At 48.5% G+C, this 22,467-nt stretch overlaps 1 non-coding gene across 1 annotated transcript; it reads right to left on the bottom strand.

Moving 5' to 3' along the window:
* Positions 1-17,520: 17,520 nt before the first annotated feature.
* Positions 17,521-17,592, bottom strand: Trnac-gca. The gene has a single exon. It is a non-coding gene; the product is annotated as a tRNA-Cys (tRNA).
* Positions 17,593-22,467: the final 4,875 nt, after the last annotated feature.

Below are 22,467 nucleotides of genomic sequence, written 5' to 3'. Positions count from 1 at the left end.
TTCAAACAGAGGTCGCCGTCGGGCGTCGTGATATCGCGCAGCATCTTACCCGGATTGCCCGAGGTCGGAGAGCCGTCGGTGTTCCTGGGTACGCCGGGGTCAGAGAGATAGAGATGCCACATTCGCTGGAGTGGTGATTTCCATGGAAGTGTTCACAAAGTTGCCTTCGTGGTTTGAAGATTCACTTCAGAGCTCTATTCAGTCATCGCTGAGATATTCTCCAGTTCTATCGTAGATATTCGATTTTGGTTGTGTGATTTTCCTTCCCGATTGCGAGAGCAAAGTGACGCTGAAATCATGTCAGAACAGCGTACGAGTTACCTGCCGCTCATAAATCGTCTTCTCAAAGCCACGTAAGCCAGTCTTCAGTCAAAGCTTGCAAAACGCTTTGCACTTGAATGGGAGAATAGAGTTGCAGCATTCTCACAGATCAATCATGCATCCACTGGAGGCAAATATGGCTGATTCCGATTCTGATATGCACCCCGAACTCAAGATGGTAGATGGACCGTCGTTGCCCCTCAGTCGTAACGGCGTGAGGTCGTAAAAGTAAACGTTTTGGCGATACGGACTCCGATACGGGCATGCATGGTGCATTTAGCTTACATTGACCATTTCAATGTCAATACAAGAGAGTATGATGCTTAATTGCTTAGTTTTGTGCAGCGTTGCGCTTCTCAGGCACTTTATCGCGTCTGCAGTGCTCAGGTCGCGTCCGCTCGGCGGGGTACCGCCAGGCGGCGGGTACGGCGCCGGGGAGGGCCGGGCGCAGAGGTCACTCTGAGTGACCCCTCGGCCGAGGTGACACTCGGAGTGGCCCCTCTGCCGAGGTGACACTCTGAGTTACGCCGGGAGACGGGCGGGCGCCACCGCTCCATTGTTGTGTCAGCGGCCCACCGGCCCGGAAACAGAGGCATTGCTCACATTTCACACAGGACGGGAAGACGACAGCCGTGCGGCTACCAGTCGGCATTATACTTTGAGATTCTGCATCTCACGCAACAGACTATTAGTTCTGCACAGACAGCCGCCGAATGGCGTGTTCTGAAGCCTGACTTCATGGACCATGGGAGTTTAGTTTCTTGCATATTTTCAGCTGCGCTCTTTGTGGTATTTCGAGGTTACCTATAGTGTCAGCGGTCAAAGGCGATCCTGTCAGTGATTGTTACAAGTTTACCGCACCCTATCCTTTCATCCTTGTTCGATCAATTTATCGGTTGCATGTTGAATAATGCAAGGGTCGGCGATATACAGTACCAGCAAAGACAAAAGCAAAGTTGGTGGTTTACTAAGCTGTACGGGGACCCGCAGCTGCTCTTGTACGGGGACCCGCAGTTGCTACTGTACAGCGACCCTGAGTAAACTGTCCCCGCACCCTCACACGGAACAACGATAAGCTGTCAGAGGGCACGAACAGAAAACCTCAGCTGCTCTTGTACAGGGACCGGCAGTCGATATCAATGTTATCGGTTATTACTGGACAGGACAGACGGCTGGAGTTGGGGTTCGTGTACAGTAGCAACTGCGGGTCCCCGTACAGCGACCCTGAGTAAATTGTCCCAGCACCCTCACAGGGAACAACTATAAGCTGTCAGAAGGCAAGTACAGAAAACCTCGGCTATTCTTGTACAGGGACCGGCAGTCGATATCAATCGGTTTTTACTGGGTAGGACAGACGGCTAGAGTTGGGGTTCGTGTACAGTAGCAACTGCGGGTCCCCGTACAATGAGAGCTACAGTCAGCGGCACCGGCATGCAAGTTAGAAATGCAGTCAACGTAGGTACAGTCAGAGATACAGTCACAGTTATACCGGAGGTACTCGTACACTAGGCGGTAAGTACCACAGGTGGTGGTATAATAAGCGGCAGGCAGCTAGCGGTGCTCTCGACAGCCAATTAGCGCGGGGCTGGCCGGGCTGACCCCGGCCGACCGACGGAGGTAGCGCGCGGCAGTCGGCCGCTGTCGGCACCCCGTGGACGCTCCGTGGGCCGGCTACACCCGCCACTCACACCCGTCGCCGGCGGCACCCAGAGCCCCCGGCACGAGTGTTCATAAACATGGAGCCACATAACTACAGCACAAGACCTGCTTATTCAAAATATAGCACAATATCCAATGGTGTAATGCAGCCTACCTGCATTTCTGGAATTAACTGGTTTAAAGCTACTTGCCAGCGTTTGCTCAAACTGTAGCCCCACTGCCTGCCCATATCAGTGTTTCCGGATCTGAGCTGTGTGATATGGTCCTCTGTCACATTAGATAGGCGCCAGGAAGCTGATAGGATACCGCCACTGGTATACCACAGCTGCCTCGGCTGACTCAAGATGAAAAGAGAAATCCGTCCTCCCGATTACCACCAGCTTTGAATCCCTTTTCATTTCAATTATATGATTTTCATAAAATCAGTACAAACTTACCGCTTGGCCTGCAACATTTTATATGCTTGGGAGGCGGAATAAATATGATTGTTTTCACGTTTTCTGTGCCAAAGCTGTTCTAGTGGATCCACAGCAACTATCTGATTATCGGATACATTTTCACAAATCATCTGCAAAGGTTATGCTGCGTTCAACTTCAATGGATACATGTATGGCCCAATAAATATTAGCATTTTATAGATAAAAATTGGACGATATTATCTCACTGACCAGCTTGTTATCTCCCCCCCCCCCCCATTTCACACAACACAGTTTCCCATATAGCGTGCGTCACGTCTCGCATGAGCGAATTCAGGAATGTCACTCCTCTGCGAGCTTCCCGTTCCCAGTCCACTCGAACGTTATCCCAGCCGACACTCACCGGAACACTGCCGGCAGTTAGATACACGATACAGACGACCAGTGCACCAGCCGTGCGGCCCGACCCGCGGGAGTCCGCGGTCGCCTGTGCCGGTTAAGCCCTGTTAGTCTCGCCTCTGACCTCCTCTGACCGGTCAGGAGCGATGGGGAGGACGGTGGCATTAGATAGATGCGAACTCACTTCTGAGTTCTTTATTTCATCGGCCAGTTATAATCGGACGAGTAGCTAGCATTATCTGACATATAACGGACCAATCAATGAGCATGAATATTGAATAGTTCGAGTGCATATTTTCAGGTTCAGTCGTGCCAAAGAATGAAAATTGTTAATAATGAGCAGTGCAAAAATATTCACGTACCTAATGTGTGTGGCCTACGTAATGAATATATTGGTAATTTATATCGAATAAGCTTGAATGATGTGAATGGTGAAATCCCTCTAATATGCATTACGGTAGGGTAAATGCGTGTGGAGAGCGTTTATTTTTATCAAACGGCTCTGATCCAACACCTCCGGGTCCATATCTAATCTTCTTAGAATTATTCATCTCTCTTGTGTTCAGGATGTAGCGTTGTGACGCCGAGCTAATAATATAAAGGTCCGTTTGGGGTCACCTACGCAGGTAGGTACTGTCCCGTTGCTGAGAGGTAATCCGGTTCGCTACCGAGCTATTGCTGACGTGAGGCGGGGGGGGGGGATGGGGCAGGTCAAGACCAGTGACACAGTTGGTGAGGCAGCCTTGGATGGTGGACGGTGGACGTATTCGGTTTTTTTTTAATTTTGCTCCCGACAGGCCGAGGCCCTGGTCGGGGTAGGGGGAAGTTACTAGCTGGCAATTAGCCAGATCTTCAGTTTCACTTTACTTTAAAGCCGGCTATGTTATTCCGGCCCAAGGCAATATCAAGAGCAAAGTTTACGTTAGACCGGCTCATGTGACGTCCGGTGGAAGCAAGTGCAAGGGGAAGCCAGAAAGGGTGCCAGAGTGGCAGTGCCGAGAGGGATTTTGAGTATTCGATGGACAGTGGATAGTGGACGGTGGACAGTATAGACGCATTGGTGGGCGGTGGCGGTGGACGGTGCTTATGCTCCGATGGTAAGCATATGTTCTGCAGTCGCAGGCACTGGTTAGTACCCGATGACCGCCTGTGTGGTCGGGATCTGTGGCCAATGGCCATGGTCTACTCCCGTGGTCTACATCCAATGGTCTGTGGTCTGTTCCCTCTGTATTATATAGCCGATGGCCGGTGGCCTATTCCCGTGGTCTATGGATAGCCGGTAATCGTTCCTGTGGCATCTGCCCGTGGTTTGTAGCTGAAGTTCTGTGGTCTGTGTCTTGGTCTGTACCCATGGCCTGCAGCCGACGGTCTGTGGTCGCTTCCGTGGTCTCCAGCCCGTGCCCGTTGGCCTACTCCCCCTGACCCAGGTCTGTGGTCCTCACACCCGTCCGCGGCCGGCCGGCCGGCGCGGCGCCCCGTTGTCGCCCCAGTTGCCATGACCCCGCCGTTTCCGCGCCGCCACCCCAGCGGCCGCCACCGCAAGTAATTCAATTTGCCCGTCAGCCGGCCAGGGTCGCACGATTTTATTACGCATTAACGTGACCAGGATCTATAATTAATTTTTTCCCGTCGGCGGTGCGCCTGACTGCCGGCTGCGGCCTCAGCAGCGCCTCTGGCGGACAAAAGAAAAAACTCGTACGTGCCGAGACGGCTCGGTGACTAAGATGTTTCTGAATAAGATTAATCATGGGACGCAATTACGACGGATTGGAGCGACAATTAATTCTATTATGGCGATTAATCGTGAAAGCAGAGCGGACGCCGGTCGAGGCGACTTTGCGACGCCGGCTTTGTTCTCTAAAAATGGACCGATTCGCTGTTAACGCGAGCAGTTACGAGAACAGCGCGGAGGCGATTGTGGCCGTACCTCAGCCGAATCATTAGACAGATGGTGCGTCTGAAAAGAAGGCAATCGCCAGCCCAACACCCCGACATCTCATCGGAGCGCACCCGTTCAGAGTTTAGCCTCTCTCGAGTCGCCGGCCCCGGTCGTCGCCTCAGCTGCGTGTTGATTTATGAAGTCGCCGTAACAACATACTTATTAGCCGAACAAAACGCGCTGTGCCAAGGACATAATACCCCGTAATCACCCCTGCCGACAGCGTGTTTTTGGGTCGTGCAGTGGCCGTCTGACACGTTCCATTGCGCCGCCAAAAATCGCCATTCCTGCCGATCGTCGCCCCGACCCGCGCCTCAAATCCCCTTCCCCTCCCCCTTCACATAATCACACCGCGCTGCCCTCGTGAGTCTCCGCCGCTCCGCCGGCGCCCAGTATCGAGACTCTGCCGGTCAGGCCCGCAGCACAGACTACTGTCGGCCATTGTCACCGCTCGCCACTCACGCCCGACGCCTTTGCACGCCGCCGCCGCGACACAGCTATTCAATTAGAAGTGGCCCGTTTTTGCAGACGGCCCAATTCGACGCAATTAGTGATTTTTGCCGGCGCCGACCTATCGGCGGCGGCGGCGCGCACGATTTCGGTAGCGAGTAATGGGCGATTATTAGCGGGCCATTGTTGCGCGCGAGTAATTGGTGGTGCTGCTGTCGGTCCGTGACGTCACCAATACGGGTGCCCGTTCAGAGGCCGGTGATGGTAGCGCTGACAGAGAGTGCGGCGAGCGCTGATTGGTCAGTGTGGACACATATTTCGGTGGATTTTAAATGAGGATAACGAGATATTGTGCTGCAATCTGCATCATGCCCATCACAGAAAATGCAGATTTGCTGTTAGATTCTAAGATTCTATTGTCTTCCACAAATGTGCTCCAGACATGAAAAGATCTCTCAATATTTTCATATCCAGCCAGCCTATATCGAAGACTGATGCGGCGTTACTTGCTGGCCACTGTTGACCGTAAGACGAGATCCACAATGCAAACGGACGCAAGTGAATGCAAGGTGCACCCAGTTGGCCTCACGAGCTCGTCCCGCACCCTGAGCCGTCCACCAGCTCTGATCAAAGTACCGACAGCAGCGTAAAGCTGCCCGTCACTCTCACACGACCCCAACTGCCCGCACCGTAACACAAAAAAACTGCTGATTCTCGCGCTGACGCAAATTCCCACGTAGCTGGTAGTTTTCGTGAATCGATTAATTAGCTACATAAGTGTTCTCCCTGACTGAGTGAAAAAGCCGATCAATTGAACAATGCAATGCTCTAACGGTGAACACAAGAACACATGCAAAAACGTGTGAATGAACACTGTGATCGAGGTGAACAGGCGACTAATGGCGGAAAAACGGACCGATGCAAAACAACCATCGCATGTAATCAACAGCCAATAGATAAACAGCTTATAACAAAACGATACCGCTAGCTTTGTGTATGGCAAAGTCATAGATCGCCCGAGTGGCCTCACCTCTTTCCCAACTACAAACTTGTCCACCTTCCTTCCTCTTCTCCTTCTTCCCTTCTTTTTTCTTTCTTTTATTCCTTCACTCTTTATTGTTCTCCCTCTCCCTCTCCCTCTCCCTCTCCCTCTCCTCTCCTCTCCCACTCCCACTCCCACTCCCACTCCCACTCCCACTCCCACTCCCACTCCCACTCTCTCCCTCTCTCTCTCTCTCTCTCTCTCTCTCTCTCTCTCTCTCTCTCTCTCTCTCTCTCTCTCTCTCCTTCACTGCACACAGCACGCGACATGCCCCGGCGAATGCTCACGTGGCTGCCGAACGCCACCGAATCCATTCTTCAGAAAAAAAAACCTCTTTCGCCTGGAAACAGCCAGCTCAGACAACAAATGCTGTCTGGAAAAGCATGGTTATATCCGCAGAGAGAGTTGGTAACGCCATCAGAGTAACACTTGGCCAGACTACTCCGAGGTAATCATCAAGACCACTTCAGTGCGTGCCCAGAGGGAGGGAGCGTAGCAACAAATGATTGTTATATTATTCTTGCAGACTATCGGGCGAAGCGAGACAGATACGACAGACGGATAGGACGGACAGTTACGACAGACACGCCAGAAATAGGGAAGACAGGACAGATGGATATAGTTATATAACAGGTGCATTTCACATCAGCCGAGATGTTCATGATGCAGTTTTGTTGCGGCAATAGCGCATTTACGGAACATAGGAAAGCAGGCAAAGCGCACACTGCACAGCAATCAACTAATGCATCTTCCTTTAAATACCAAAATGGTACTGCCGTATGTCAGAGAGACAATCACTGTTGGTGAAAGAATCTTATTTAATTCGATCAAATATGAGCTAATTAAATGGCTAAATTGAATTAACCATACTTTGGTGTTGGTCGTCTAAAAGTACGATTGGTTGGTACATACATACATCTGTTTACTTATTCTAGAATTTCAACTACCCATAGGTATTTATCATTGATTTAGCATTGATTTAGCAGGTATTATATTTGTATTTAGCATTGACAAATAACGAGTACCTATAAAAAAGCACGAGCAGACGTGTTATGTCATTCACTTCAGTAACGTGACATGGACGAAATTTTCAGCCTCCCTTCAGCAGACCCTATCGTTCCTGAAATTGTTTCTGAATCTACCGCTGATGATACGGCGACGTCTAAATACGACCCAGCCCTGCAGGGCAGACAGGCAGCCCCCGTCGCCGGCCGATGCAGCTGCCAGCTGATGTACAATGTACATACCTTGCTAACTGGATTGGCGTGATGGCCTGCGATGGCCCGCAATGGGCCCGCGGTGGATACTACCGTCCGCGTTACTGCCCGTATACGACCCTCAGCACGGCTCACGGGCCGGTTCAATCAACATGCAAATGTTTATGAATATTGCCGACATGTCCCGTCTCATTACTCAATGAGATGTGTACATGGGCCGGTCGCAGACTGAACCAATATGGCGGCTGTCTTGGAGAGCCACGGCTTTTGACTACACATATTACCCAGCTATTAAGTGAAGTAAAGATAGCATGTAGCTACTTTCGGAATTATTACTAGAAAATTTAATAAAGAAATAAAATACACATTAATTGACGTACACCACATACAAATTAAAATAGCAGCACAAAAAGGAAAAGGGATGAACTATGAGGACAAGCCAAATATCTACCTACAGACTTAGGTAAAGTTAGATACCTACTGCAGGTTACAAAAATAAATGGTCCTAGCCATTACGGGGGTACGGTTCTATGCTGCCACATAGGGAGGGCTCAGTAGACAGCCCAGCCAGCAATCCCACTCCGTTCCCGATCGGGATTTTCGGACCCAGCCCGCACCACCCCGATCGGGACCGGAGTGGGACGGGATTGGGAAATGAGACACTTTGTACGGGCTGGAACGGTCCGGATATCCCAACCTACCCCGCACGGCCGGTTGGGAGATCCCGCACGTATCCGGACCGCCTTATGACGTTTTAACAAGCGCTGAACTCCGATCCCGATCGGGATTCCCCAAATCTCCCCGTACAACCGGTTCGGAAATCCCGTACGCATCTGGACCGCCTTATGGCATTTTAACAAGCGATGAACTCCGATCCCGATCGGGATGTCCCAACTCGGCCCGCACAGCCGGTTTGGGAATACCGCAGGCATCTGACATATTAACCGCAGTCTTATAACCGCAGATTGCTGTTATGCAGCAGCAGATGCGACCACTTTGCTTGCGCCACCGCAACCCCCTCGCCTCTTCATTATTCTCCAACTCAACCTTTATAATGCCTGCACGACAAAATGAATTACATTGGACACTGAAATATATTCACAAATTTACTGGTTGCACACAGGTCAAATTTTCACAAATTCACAGCCTGGCCAGCACATTCGTGGCGTCGGCGCCATCATCTTAGCGCCGCTGCAAGGCGCTGGCACAGCGGACTCACTTCCGGTGTTCACAGTCATTATAGCAGGCCTGCGCCTTGTTCGTGTCGGCTCCTCTGCGGACAGTGTGTCCGTCTGCCGTCACGAGCTTCAGAGAGCCACCGCGAAACTAGACGGCTGGCATCTGGTCGGGCAGTTCACCACTGTGCGAAGAGAGCATCTGAAAATGACCAAGAGGTTATTAATCAAAGTCTGGGACACACTAAAAATCACTAAGAAATAACCCACATCTGACATTTCACATGGTATGCCTGGTAATTCAGGTTTCAAACCTACAATGCAACCATTAACGACACTTGACAATGAGACCAAACATTTTCTGTCCATGATAACTGATCAAACATGCGACAGCACGAGTGTAATTCACATGCCGTTCAACCACAACGAAAATAACAATTTCTATTACCTATAGGTTTCCCGCTCCCTACATCACGGATGAAGTGTGCACTATACTCACCCTGTTCTCAAAGACGGACTGATTTCCCTGCAACGACAACAGTTGAACCGACCGCTTGCTAGAGCCAGTTCAAAAGCAATATCCTGAGGCAGCAGCTCAAAGAAGGGATCGACACTTGACCAACGCGGCAGCTAGACTGGCTGCTGCGCTCAGAGGACGCGTCTGCCTGCACGCGGCCCATCTGATTGCTTTTCCAGGCTTTCTGGGCCACCGGATATGGTGCCCGAAGCGCCTTCTCAGATCGGTTGGGATAACAACGTAAATCACAAGCCTGTCTTAACATGGGATTCGATTGGGCTATCCGTACCGCGTCCCAACCGATTAAGCATGCGGTCCGGAAATCCCGAGTCGCCCCTACCGCCGGCCATCGAGGTCCGGTATCGATTGGGACAACCCAAGCCTACCCAACCCGGTAGGGACAAGTCGGGACATCCGGAGCTTATCCCGACCGTCCCCAACCGCATCCCGGACGAATTGCTGGCTGGGAGATGACGTCACGGGGTGTCAAGGTTTTGTCGATTTTTAAGACTGCTGTCCAGTAAATTATCTTTTTTAGGCTCTAAGGGAGCCTAAAGGTAAATATCAAACTGCCTTAGAGTATAAAATCCTCGAAAGATTAATATTGGCGAAGATTGGTAGACACCCGCTGCCGTCATCTGTCAAGGTCACCGATGCAAACGAACGGCTAACCATTCTACCTCCTATACATACACGGCCTTGGTCCTAGCTAATGACTATTCTTATTTTCCCGGCTCAGCACGCTTCAACACCTTCTCAAGGCTATTATTTCCAGATCAACTCTTAGGGGAAGTTGGGGGAACGCCGAATACTTTTTTTCTAACGCCCGTAGCACGCAAGGTAGACAACATAAGCTATTCTTGTTGGCGTCATTCGAGAGGCCAGTCTTTTGCCTTTCAAACATACCAGGCGCATTTGATGAATTCGCATACCGTTAAGCGCACAAACTAAAAATATCAAAGAAGTGACTTTTTCGGCGTTGCCCCGGACTGCGGGGAAAGCCGAAAATGGGAGAAATGATCTACGGGAAATGCCGACATTGATGTTTTGCCTCTTTATCTCAAACTTTATCCAGAACTTATCAAAGCTGACACGCGTTTTAAGAGCTTGAGGACGCTTGGTGCACACTGGAAGTTATAATTGTGTGATATAAAAAGAAAATGCCAGGTAAATAATTCCTTATAGGTAACAGGCCGTTGTGTCGGTTGAAAGTGTAATTTGTGTGACTAAAAATTCGCGTTGCTATTCTACAGCAGTAAAGTCCACGTAGCGTGCTTTAACGTGCGTAATTGCACGTTTTCGGCATTACCCCAGCCAGCCATACTTTCATTTGCAGACCCATAACTTTTCAACGTGCCGTATAAATTTCAAATAGGCAGCACACTTATGCAAAGACATGCTGAAGATTACTTAACCGAATTGGCTAGACAAACGGTAGCATAATGAGTAAGAAATGCAGCTTCAAAGGCGCATGTAGTACAAGGAACGCGTACCTTGAAAACGCTCTTGGCGCCCTCACAGCCGAAGTATTCCGAATGACGACTCGTAACAAACATGCGATAATTGTAGTCACTTAAGCTTCAGAGCATCACTGACAGGTGGCATCCATGTCTTACGGTTTTCGAAATATCTCGAATTTCGGCTTTGCCCCAACTCCGGCATTGCCCCAACTTCCCCTATTTCTGTTCGTGCTCATGATCATACATCGGTCGGTCTCAACCGATAGGCATCGAAAATCTGTCTTTTGCGCCTCCTGCTAACTGGATGAGACAGCGGGCGGCGGAAAAATTTGGTTCCTAAAAAGGTCAGATAAGGAATAAGCGCAGAGACGCAACCACACTACACCATTTTCGAACCAAGTTAAGACAGATGAAGCCCAATTTAAAACTGTTGATTTCTGAATTAAAACAATCGAAAAGTGGGTTAAAACACGTGACATTCAGCTTAAAACAACTGATACGCGAAATCACGTGTTGGTCGTTTTAAGCTGAATGTCACGTGTTTTAACACACTTTTCGATTGTTTTAATTAAAAAATCAACAGTTTTAAATTGGGTTTCATTTGTCTTAACTTGGTTCGAAAATGGTGTAGTATGGCAGGGATTGGTATAGAAGAATGCGTAAATCTCTTTGGTAAGTTATAAAAAAACTTATATGATCGAAATATTGGTTTGTTATTAAGGGCATATGCCTCATGAAGGCTCATTGACATAGAAGACATTTAGCGTCAACTATATGCCTATCAGTGTAAACTTCCCTATTTCCATTGTTTCAACTCTAGGTACAGGTTTCACCGCTCTAGCGGAGATGAATACGAATTAGGAAGACTGGAATTACATGAAGAATGGCCATTGGTCAGCATATAGAAAGCATTGAGGGGTTTCGCAATAAAAGCGTTATGAACAGATCATAGGCGCGGGAGCCGGGGGGGCAGTGGGGGCAGCTTGCCCCCCAACTCTAAGGCCGTGGGGGCGGTGCCCCCACAACTTTGAGACGAAATACTGCACTTTTTTGCAAATGTTTTTCTTTTTTGTTGAAAAAGCCAAGGGATGAAAAATAACTGGCCTAAAACCGGTGAGAAAACTAGATTTGGGGGTACCCTAGGTTCATCTCCATTATGGTGTGCCCCCCCCCCCCCCCAGTCTGAAAGTAGTTCCCGCGCCTATGGAACAGATAATAAAGCAGAAAAACGATGCAGCCCTAACTTCAGACATCCTCTTATACAGGGACTCACCATCTCCCCACTGTCCAATGCCCACATCTTCATCCCGATACAGCGCCGACAAATGAGGAGTCCAGCTGCGCGCCTCACAGCGGTCACGATTTCTGGGTTGTACAGGTGCGCAATACTCACCGTGTCAGGCGCTGTGACACGGGATGTCAGCGCGGGGGAGGAGAACAGTAGTGACCCCGGTGTCACGAACCCACCACCGCTCACGCACTGACACGGCCGGGCAGAGAAAAATGACGCTCACCAGTCGTCGACATGTCAGACTCGAACGACTCTTTTTGAGCTGGTCAAGCATGTTGGAAACAGACGGCAGCGTGAGAGAATCTGTGCGTGGGTTATAAGCTTACTAGGTAACAAAGATGTGGCATCATTGGGTAAGAAAAATATTCGCGTGACAGCTTCATGCGTTATGGAAGTTTAGTACACAGCAACTTTATGTGCACCTACTTGATGACGGAGCAAAGGACGGGCAGAGATGCAAAAATGGGCAGGTGGACTGTGTGGCGCAAAAAAATATCTTTACTGGCGAGTAGCGAAGGCGAGTAGGGAGTGCTGGCGGATTCCAGGGACTGGTGGAGAGGTTGGCGGATTCCATGGGCAGTAGCATTCGCCCCTCCCGCAGAGTCCGAAATAACCGGCTTTCGCCGCCAGGGGTGTCGTTTTCCGAAAATGATTGGTAGTGCCCAAAGGCGGCGGCTGGCCATATATGACGGGGCTTACAAGGTAGGGTACCCCCAAATCTGCCTTTCTCATCGGATTTCGGCCACTTATTTTTCGCCCTGGTCATTGACAAGACTAACCGAAATCTAAAAAAAAAAACAAAAAAAAACTTTGGAAATCTGGGTCCACACCGGACGCCATGCACAAAACGTGCAGTTATATAGGCAATAGTGTCGGAGGAATGCACGCCATTCTGAAAGAGGCCCACATCGACTTAAAAGGACGGCTGTGCTGAAAGGGGACAGGAACAGCTTTGAGGGCCCAAGCCGACTAAAAAAGACGGCTGCGGGGCCAGGAACGGTTTTGAAGACCCACGCCAATTGAAGGGTTCGACAACTAACGAGGACTGGAAACACAACGATAGTTCGAAAGACCTGCTTGCCAAAATAAAAGGATGACAGTACGAGGGGCGTTCAGAAAGCTACGGGCCCGACCATGAAGGAGCAGAGAGATACAGCATCGACTCATTAGACCAAAAAGTTCATTTATTCAAATAAACACCGTTAAGACAAACACATTTCGCGCAGCGCTTCGCGAGAGCCCTCAAGGCCTCCATAACCAAGTGGGTTTTGGACCCATCCTGCACGTCCAAGACGGCTGATTTCGTCTCCCTGCTGTTAGCGAGGTTGCCACTGCTAATTTTCTTATGTTCGGGAAGAGGTGGCAACCACTAACCAGAGTGTGCAAGGTTCGGAGAGAGAAAAAAGGGGATGCGACAAAAACTCGAAGCTCATCGCTTCACTGTTCGTCATCCCGCCCATGTACGCAGGTGCGTGGTCGTGGATCAGGTGCACACTTTACGTCAGCTTCCCTATAGCCTCTCCTCGATGTTTATCGAATGGACGCACATCATCAATTGTGTGCCCCTGTTTTGGAAAGTTGACGAGCGGAGGGGGGTCGCATCGACCCCTCCCCCCTGCCACGCCGTGTTATGAAAAATGCCCAGGGCGAGGGTTAACGCTTGGTGCCTTTTCTGCACTAACTACTATGAAACGAATCACTGCTCTCTTCTGGGCGTCGCCCATCCTATCCGAAATGGCGAACTATGCTACGAATAGAAGCCCGAATCAATCACAGAAGAGACTTAATTAATGGCCACTTACTTAATTTGCGTAAGTGGACATCCCAATAACACATCAGTTAACACACCGCCTTGCAGGCCAAAATTCCAACTCCTTCATTGTTCGGCCCGAAACTTTTTGAACGCCCCTCGTAGTTGCGAGCTTCAGTTTTCGGGGTCTGATGCGGTAATGACCTGGCGTTGAACCCTGGGGAATCAGGCTGCATCACCCACTCAAATGAATATACCTATGGCCTATTCTGGAGCACCGCGGCACCTTCCGAAGTCGATGTAGGGCCTCCAGCGGCTGGTGTGGAGACGGATCGGGGTCTATTAGGGGCGGTCGCGTGGTATGCGGGACTCAGAGGCAGTTATGGACCTCTATAACCAATTGCGTTTTCGAGCCTCTTAAAGGGACACTCCCACCTTAACATTAGTTTTGAGTTGAGATAGCCAAATTGGTGGCCATGGCCTGCAAATACCGGTTTGGGCACTCACCTCACATTTCACAACATCGAAAAATGCTTTAATTCGAAGATATGGAATTTCAAACTTGCAGTTTTCGGATTCTAAGGGGCTAATGCATTGGAATGCCCCCTTAGAATTTGTGACGTCAGCGGAGATCTAACGATTTTTAAATCTTAGACTAAAACCATCGTTAACACGTGGTGGTATACGCTGCTTTGCGCGCAACGTCTGCCGCACTTAAAGGCTGCCAAATTATTGCTTCCAAATAAAGTCGCTAGTAACAGAGGAGATCCCAAAAAGTAAACAAAAGTAAAAGCCTAATATCTTGAAAACCAGTGAATATTTTTCGGTGAAATTTGGTAGATATTCGTTTTCGCTCTTTCTGAACCAAGGGACATCACTTTCATGCCAATTCATTAACTTTTTTGAAGGTGGGAGGGTCCCTTTAAAATCCATTAAGGACCGGAGTCCTAGACACGTGAAACCTCATTGTCAGCTACATGCACCTACTGTGGCTAGAACCTTATTTATGTACTTGCATATGTGCTTATTTAATATTTGCTTATCTGTTTATTTTGATTTTTTATCAACTGATAAGTGACAAAAGATTGGTAGGGCTCAGCGAACATTGGTAGGGCCCAAATAAACATTGGTAAGGCTCGGGCCCTACCAGGCCTATACAAAACGACGCCCCTGACTATTGTGAAACTTGGTAGGTAGGTAGGTACCACATAACTTGAAATTACTTGACATAATGACATGATGTGGAAAGTGAAAATGATACCTAGGTATTGATGGAAACTTATGGACTTAGGTACGCTACAAGAAGATTGAATTGGTCAACCAATTCAAATTCAATATACTTGTGGAGTAAGTCTATAGATTTTCATCAATAGTTACCACTTACCATTGAAGTTACTTGCTATCATGTTGATTTTATACATAAGAACCTCATTCATTTTATTTGTATGACATGTTTGAATGCAATTTTCTCAATAAGTGAAGAAAAATGTTGGTAGTGCTCAACAACACATTGGTAGTGCTCAGCTGAACATTGGTAGTGCTCGGGCACTCCCAGGCCTATACAAAACGACGCCCCTGTTCGCCGCTTTCCTCGCGCACAGTTTCTGGATATTGGAGAAACTTTTTTATTCATTTTGCTTGTTTTGTAGAGTTAGGCCCTTGCGGTCTGACTAGACTCTTCAAAACCGGAAGGATGATAGGAATTGGAGGGAGATATTGGTCTGGGCGGCCACCCCGGTACAACTCGTCATAGTGGACAGGCAACCAGGCTCGCAAACGGTCACCCCACTGCACGTGATCCTGCTTCTGAGGAGCAGCCACTCACGTCGGATGAAGGTGACCGCCCAGCCCGGGGGGCCAGAGGCGTAGAGGAATGGGATTTGACTGTACTAAGGAAGGAAGAATGAAGAATGGTGAGCTTTTTAACCCTTCGCTCGCCATTGAGGCCGAAGTTTATCTCGCATGTAGAACGGGGACTAAACGCATTCACACACACCCAATTTGTAGGTGTCCGCAATCGTAAAGAGATAGGGCAAATGCGGGTAAGAGTTATCCGCAGCCGCTTCGTAGGCTGCACTTGTAATCAAATCTGCCGTCCGGTGACGAGAGGATCTACGGTATCTCGTCTGCCATTCGAATGGAAAGCTCATTGAAAGTGTTTGTGCTTTGGAGGGGGGGGTGGCTTATTTATTTTTTACTAAATATTTTTTTAATGTTAGGAAGACCTACGACAGGCTCTACTGCTGCTAGCTTCTGACTACATTTTTACCACCGTAAGCATGCTGCCAAACCCGCGGAGAGAACACAGCCCGTCGAGCATGTGGACGCGTTTTGGAGCCCGGCACTGGCGGCGACCGGTTCGCGGCTAGTTCGACTTTCCGGCGGCAGGTGGCAGCACAGGACGGCAGAGCGGGGCCGCTCGGCTCCCTGGCGCCGGCCACGGCAGGGCCCGCCGACACCGCGGCGCCCGAGCCGTCACGTGACCCACACCCATCAGCCGCCCCGATAGCCGTCAATCAGGAGTAGCTGCACGCTCCACTTCCGGCCACCGACAGCGACATCTACAGCGGGGTGGTGGCAGCTAGCGGCACCTATCGAACAAGGTGGAAGTTTCGTGCAGCCGAAGCAAAAGCAGACATGCATCGAGTTTCGACTAAGGCAAAATCACTTTACTAAGGCACCTACGGGGAGAGGGATCATATGGACACCTTGGTTTTTGACAAATGATTCACGTAAAAAGCGACGGATCGCGACGAGCCGTTCAGTTTTACTTTACCCCCGACTTCGTCTATTTTAGGTGAAGGTAGGTACACCTTTCCTAAAATTTTATTACCCTTATCCTGACTCGAAGTACCTAACCTTTTTTTCGACTGAACATGCATGATCAGCCAGAAAGCAGCGATTCGACATAGTTATATTAGCACTAAGCCTTTGTGCGTTACCAATAACCATGCTTTTTGTGATCAGAAACTTGCCAACCCGTGAAACATTATGTTTGTTTCATGGATTATGTTGAGTGTAAAAGATACATGAGGTTCAGGTCGAGGTTATTGACCTTGGTTGACCTCGGTTGACTTGTTGGAATAAGACAACGCTATGGCAACGCCGGGTAATTTTTTACATGTGTTTTCGAATGTAGGAGCCGCTCAAACATTTGAGTAGTTTGGGTGTCTTCGTAATGTGCTGCGAGGCTGTCAGTGGGCATGGACAGTGGACACCTAGCCCGTAGCCGGCAGGACGCCTCCTGGTTGACCCGACCTGACCTTACCTGATTTGGCCCAGCCTTTCCCAAATGCATGCATGAATCATATTTTCTAAAAAGAAAACAAAAGTCGAAATCGAGACCCCCGAAAAGCTCATCAAACTACTACTTCTAAAGGTTTCAGAAGGTTACGATTTTCTAGACAATTGGGACATTGACCCAAACCTAGTAGCTGGTGGGAGCTGGAGCAGCCAGTTGAATTCAGTGAGCCGTGATCGGCTTTGATGGCCACGCTAAAACTAAGCATTTAAATCCCAAATTCTGACATTACCCGACATCGTCTGAGCGGAAGGTAGAGTTGGGGCCTCCACTTAGCGATAGGCTCCAGCTCTGTCAATCAAAACCCAACCTTATTTCATTTGCAGTTGAGCCCTTGCGCGTATTGGTCTTTTTATAGCGTCCAACGTATGAGGGGGTCTCAATTGGCCCGCCCCCATAAGTGCAAGATAGGTAATAGGTATCTAAAACGTTTAGGGCGTCCCATCAGGCACCACGGCCGTGGAAGAGTCACAAGTACATGTTCTTTGTCCTCGCAGAGCTCACAGAAGCCAGAAGATTATCTGGAAGAATGGGCTAAGTCACGAATCGGAAACGATTGAACATATTTGAAGGAAGGAAAACGAGGGGGCACCCGGATTTGAACCGGGGACCTCTCGATCTGCAGTCGAATGCTCTACCACTGAGCTATACCCCCAACTATCTTCGATTAGTGCATTTTGTCATCACACCATTCTCCTCATTAAATCGCTTTTTAAAAATGAACTGTCATGCTCTTAAATTGCAATCAATGCAACTACTTTACAGTACTGGAACACCTGGCAACCAACTTAGTCATTTCACAGCATTGCTACTACCTCTGCACTCGCGTAGCTTTGCAGTCTGCAGACACAAAACAGAGAAAGCTCTTAGACGCGACATCTATACGAAATAACTCGGCACGATGCTATTCGTGACCACCAGGTGGCAGAGCTGCAGCGTGCGGCCAGATCGTGTCTACAGCTTACGCCGGCACGTTTTGCATCACTCCGCTCGAGGAAAAATAACTAATACTGCTCCACAATTCATACGTCAACGTGCTTTACCTTTAACACGTTACATTAATTGGAAGGGGTTAACCTTGAATTTGAAGTTCGCCTACCGCCTTAGCAAACTTCCCAGAGTCCAAACAATTCAAACAAACCCTGACCTCATGAGGTCAATTACTTAAAAAAAGACGTTCCAATTCGATACCTGGCACCGCCACCAGATCAAGATGGGCGCAAATATGAGCTAGAGTGAGAGCAGAGATCCAAAACGCGTCATAAAATGTCTTGATTGAGCCTTGAGGGTTAATTTCTGCTTTAGTCGTGTGAGCTCAGTTGGTGAGTTGTTGGGCTCGCCGTGACGAAATCTCGGGTTGGGGGGGCTACGGCGTTCGATAAATGCAGCACGGATTGTCTACATCCGGTGGGATCAGCCGAATGCAGTTGAAGCCGGTGGAGAGGGAGGGCCGTGCACGGCTTTCCTGGGCATGTTGATTGCTGGCCGGTGCGATGCATGATCTGAATTCTCCCGTTACTTGTGACTGCCCGACCGGGCGCCGGACGATGGGTGCTGAAGGGTTGGGCCCCGCGCAACAAGCTCTGCTTAGAATGGGACTCGGCGGTGTCAACCCGTCCATTCAAACATTCGAGCATAGAATGTTTGAAAAAACATAGGTAGGTAGGTATATACCTAAAGTGCTTATTTAGGCGCAGACCATCTTCACTCTTCAGTCATCAGTGTTGCGATTTGATGTTTTTGTTTATCAATTTTAGGTTATTAAATTTTGACGAATGTTTATCAAATAAAACTAACCACAGCTGTTCCCTTAAAAAAAAACGTAACCAATTGAACACTAAACAGGACCCACAAGCCAGACGCACACACCACACAGTTCACACGGTTCACACTACAGTTGGGGAAAATAAAACCGACGGCATGCAGAGCATCCATCAAAGACTGCACGAGGTTGGTAAAGTTCGCATTATCAATGGCCACTATATACACACAACACCTCATATGGCATGGCGGTGAATTCGTGGACGCCATGCTGACTCACCTTGCAGTGCACTGAAGGAACTGGCTGTGTGGCAACCGGTGCCCTGGGGCAATTCCACACGTGACCGGTCACGGTCGCAGATAGTCGCTTTGTGTCGCACAGCACACAATCGACACTCACGCACACGCATCACTCACTGGCTCACTTGGCAAACGCAACACACCACCAAATTACACTGAAAAGCGCCGAGAAGTAAAAAACATACCACTACATATTCAACACACCCGCCCACTGGCCCAAGGCCGTCACTGGCCCGCAGAGTGCCTCGGGCGACGCACAAGTGATTCTACCGGCTTCTACCATCTCTACCGGCCGCCCATCGAGCGTGACCCTGAACGACCTTGGCCGCCGCCGACCTCTCGTCCTGGTCCCTGGAGACACCCCCCCCCCCCCGTTTCACCCAGTCCCCACCCTCTCGGCCTCGTTGTCGCGAGTGGGGAGGAGAAAATGGTCGGATTCGACCATTGATGAGGTGGTGATAGCTTTCGAACGCATAGGCGGCGGAACGGGGAGGGCACGCACCGTGCCCCCTTTTGATTTTGCTATTTTAACATTAGCCCTATGGGCGTTGCATGGAAAGAATGGGACCAAAGGTCGGTAGTGGTACGTTCATCAAGCAGCCGTCCTATAAAATTGATAAATAGGTAGGTAAATGAGTGACGACCTTTTACCTCAACTGCCTCCGTGAGTGCAAGACATCGCACTTGTTTGCTTGACGCCTGACGGCATACAAGCAAACAAACAAAAAACAATACCTACCTATCTAGGACCTACCTACCTGTGGCTGTGACCGCTACATCAGTTGATTATTCGGTGTTGTATATGCCTACGCCGTATCTTTGAGCATGATTGCAATCAATAAAAATGGTAAAATTGACCATATGCTAAAAAATCGGAGAAATTCATTGAAAAAGGTCCATTTTCAATGAATTGCAGTGATATTATGAGCATAAGGTCAATTTTACCATTTTATTGATTATTCGGCGATAGGAAAACGTGTTGATGTGGTTTTTGAAGACAGTCTGGGCTGGGATGACAAGACGTTATAGGCATATAATGATGTTTGAATGGCCTATGGCATTGGCATAAGTAACCCTATACCTAGGTAGTAAGTGAGCCCGGGGCCGGGCCCTTATGACAACTTTTGTGCAGTAGCGGCGGAACACCTTCAATTAAGGGGGGGGGGGCACTGCCGACTTTTGGTCCCATTCTTTCCATGCAACGCCCATAGGGCAAATGTTAAAATGCCCAAATCAAAGGGGGGGCACGGTACCCCGGGGCCCTCCCCGTTCCGCCGCCTATGGGGCATTCCATGTCAAATCGAACAAAAATCGGCTGTTTTGCACCTTACCATCAGCGATTTCATTATAAACTTGTGAGCGAGTTCCTGTGTCGCCCCGGACATTACATTGATGTTTTTTTGCACATTCTGACCACAGGTCTTCTAAATATAGGGCATCAAATTCTTACAGAATGTTGCATCTTTATATTTTTGAACGACCATAACTTTGGTTGTACTTGTTTGATTTGAATGAAATAAACCTTACTGTTTAGGTAATTTCTTAAGCATTTGTTTAGAATTGCATCGACTTAAATATATGACCTTGAAATTTGCTTAACTCTGTTCTTAAGCACAAAAATTGAAATAGCAAAAAACACGCCACCTTCGATTTGGCTCATTTTCATATATTTTATTGCCTACCATATTCTTAACAACCTGTGAAAAAATTAGAGTGGGCCATTCATAAGTTTTGAAGAAAATGGCACATATGCAAACGTATGTTAGCACGCGCAGTGGAGGGGGAAGAGTGAATTTCGCCCCACCCCTCCTGTTTTTCGCCAATATCTCACAATATTGATAGGAAATTACTTATGGCTACCTGTCCAGAATTGAATTGCACATCTCACCGTGCAAGCAATAAGAAAATCGGTTCACAACTGTTCTAGTAATAGCGGTGTAAAGTGCACATCCTGTCGCCGCAGCGACGCGGCGACTCGGCAGCCGGCGCCGACCGCTACGCGCCGCCTGAATTGTAGACTGTGCCGGGACGGAACGGAACGGTTCCCGTCTTTACATCGCGCTGGCGCTCCTTACCGCTGATTACGTTCGATTCGCGTCAAATTTTGTGAGAAGACTAAGAAATGTACAGGCAATCTTATGGTGAAAGAATTCTGAAAATAGGTTGGTAAACAATTGAAATATGAACGTGTAAACACCACCAACGTGTAAACAACCTTGGTACCAAGGTTGTTCTGATACCAATCATAAAGGATAAGTCTGGGGATATATCAGAGAAGGACAACTATAGGCCTATTGCTTTAGCCAGTGTTAGTTCAAAGCTGCTGGAGACGATTATCCTGAAGCGTTGTAAAGAGAGTCTGACAACTACCGATCATCAGTTTGGCTTCAAACCTGCCCACGGAACTGACATGGCGATTTATGCTGTGAAGGAAATTTCTGAATATTACCTTAGAAACAATAGCGCAGTACATGTATGTTTCTTGGACGCATCAAAGGCCTTTGACCGAGTAAATCATTGGAAGCTTTTTGACAAACTTTTGGAGCGTGGAATGGACAAAAGTCTTGTTAACCTTTTAGTAAAATGGTACGGTACGCAATTGTTTCACGTCAGATGGGGAACAGTTACGACTAGTGGCTTTAATGTAAGCAACGGTGTGAGGCAAGGAGGTATTCTTTCACCTTTCCTCTTCAATATGTATATGGACTCGCTATCTTCAGCGCTAAATGGAACCGGTGTTGGCTGCCGCTATCTTGGCAGCATGAACCATATTGCTTATGCCGATGATGTCGTCCTGCTTTCGCCTTCCCATCACGGATTACAAGTTCTTTTGGATACTTGTGAAAAATTTGCAGTTGATCATGATATTAAATACAATACTAAGAAAACAGTATGTATGATTATGCGTCCAAAATCGTTGAAGGACCTCAAAACACCCGATTTGTCTCTATGTGGCACAACTTTAAAAGTTGTAAATGAATATAAATATCTTGGGTTCCACTTGACTGACAATTTGCGTGATGACCTCGAGATTCAGCAGCAGTATCGCCTGTTGTGTTGTAGAACGAACTCACTCATTCGCAAATTCGGCATGTGTTCGTATTCCGTAAAAAAGCACCTATTTACTGCGTATTGTGCAACTGTGTACTGTGTTCAATTATGGCGCGTGTACAGCGCTGCTGTTATAAGAAAATTCAAAGTGTGTTTAAACAACGCAGTCAGAATCTTTTTCGGCTACGATAGATTTTGCAGTGCCTCGGCTATGTATGTGTCTGAAGGTCTCGATAACTTTGATGTCATGTTCCGTAAAGCAGCGTGGTGTTTCGTGCAGCGTTTATATGATTCGAAAAATATCATTATCAGTGTATTGGTTAAATGTGACATAGGGTGGCACTCACCCTTTAGAGTGGCATGGAACGCTGCTCTGATAGCGCCTTGATATGTGATGTTTGGTAGAATTGGACCAAGT

Source organism: Amphibalanus amphitrite, unplaced genomic scaffold, assembly GCF_019059575.1.
Source record: "Amphibalanus amphitrite isolate SeventyFive unplaced genomic scaffold, NRLGWU_Aamphi_draft 000047F_arrow, whole genome shotgun sequence".
Taxonomy (NCBI): Eukaryota; Metazoa; Arthropoda; class Thecostraca; order Balanomorpha; family Balanidae; genus Amphibalanus; species Amphibalanus amphitrite.
The sequence above is the reverse complement of the archived record's forward strand: the minus strand, read 5'-3'. Positions and strand labels throughout refer to the sequence as shown.